Source organism: Micropterus dolomieu, unplaced genomic scaffold (genome assembly GCF_021292245.1).
Source record: "Micropterus dolomieu isolate WLL.071019.BEF.003 ecotype Adirondacks unplaced genomic scaffold, ASM2129224v1 contig_1370, whole genome shotgun sequence".
In the NCBI taxonomy this organism is placed as follows: domain Eukaryota; kingdom Metazoa; phylum Chordata; class Actinopteri; order Centrarchiformes; family Centrarchidae; genus Micropterus; species Micropterus dolomieu.
The window spans coordinates 1-1,488 of NW_025730360.1; the positions used below are offsets into that span (position 1 = coordinate 1).

The 1,488-nt window shown below is 48.7% G+C and overlaps 1 non-coding gene across 1 annotated transcript; it reads left to right on the forward strand.

Moving 5' to 3' along the window:
- Nucleotides 1-107: 107 nt before the first annotated feature.
- trnat-agu lies at nucleotides 108-181 on the forward strand. Its single transcript has one exon. It is a non-coding gene; the product is annotated as a tRNA-Thr (tRNA).
- The last annotated feature ends 1,307 nt before the right edge of the window (nucleotides 182-1,488 follow it).

Here is a 1,488-nt window from a genome sequence, read left to right on the forward strand (position 1 = left end):
CTTATGCAGCTCCGAAAGTACTGGTAGCTCTGCTGGTTTAGAAGCTGGTAAATCAACTCTATAAAGGCTCAGTCATCTTTATTTTTAAGGAAAAGAGCAATTCTGCAGGCTCTGTGGCTTAGTTGGTTAAAGTGCCTGTCTAGTAAACAGGAGATCCTGGGTTCAAATCCCAGCGGAGCCTTATGGTTACTGTCCCCTACATGGGCATCATCTTGTTTGGTAACAGAGAAGACGTGGATTCAAATCCTTTCTTCCCTTGGAATAAAGACAGAAGGAGCAACTACACCACCTTGTCCCACACCCGCACTTGAACCCCAACCATCTGGGTGCAAACCAGAAGCCCTTACCGAGTAGTTTGTAGCTGCAGTACCGGAGGATGCAGTTTCAGGACAGCGACCCTTGTTTACTTTGCGCTAGCTAGCTAGCAGTGTTACTCTTGAAAGCCCCCCAAAGCCAATTCCCCTTACCACAACCATCACAGGGTGTTTGCCTAAACCTAGGTTATTCATCATATGCATGTCAACCGGTTAACACTACAGAAACCTACAGACAGGGTTAACCTCCTTCATGTTGCTGTGCATTACCACCACCGCTCGACTAGATGGCGCTGTCGCAAAAGAACTACGGTCCTAGAACTGCGATCGCAGGATTGCGGGGTTCCTGAAACTGCAGCCTCGGGATTAGCTCAATAACAGTGCGTAGAGCGCTTCATGGAATGGGTTTCCATGGCCGAGCAGCTGCATCCAAGCCTTACATCACCAAGTGCAATGCAAAGCGTCGGATGCAGAGGTGTAAAGCACGCCGCCACTGGATACCAGAGCAGAGGAGTCGTGTTCTCTGGAGTGACGAATCATGCTTCTCTGACTGGCAATCCCATGGACAAGTTTGGGTTTGCCGGTTGCCGGAAGGGAAATTTGGACAAATGGAGGACCACACGTATTATTTAGCCCAGAAGCCGACAGAGCTTGTCGGCCACCGTAGCGTCTCCTGGAGAGGGAGGCGGGAGCGGTGACTGAGACGTTTATTGCATTTCACAACCCTCACCACTAGATGCCACTAAATACTACACACTGAACCTTTGTAAACAGCAGATCCTGGGTTCAACTCCCAGCAGTGCCTTGCTGCTACAGATGTGATGTTTGTGAGAGAGATTGGCAGAAGTAAAATGTAGTCTGTATTAACGTATAATCACCTAAAATAAGAATCTGTTGGTTTTTGTTATGAGCCCGTTATATCTACAGAGGGAGCGCCTCGTCTTCCACAGAGTCCGCCGTCTTTATACAGTAGCCCAGAATGGACACTGGCTCTAGAGAGGAGCTTGGCGAGTTCCGCGGCACCCATAGTTTCTCCCACAACGCTTGGAAGTAGAGGGTGAGGCGAGTGGTAATCATTTGGTTGCAATCTGCACGCTCACCACTAGGTGGCAGCTACTACAGCTGTATGAATCCAAAGTTAACATTTTGCTGTGATTAAATGACATTAAACGGA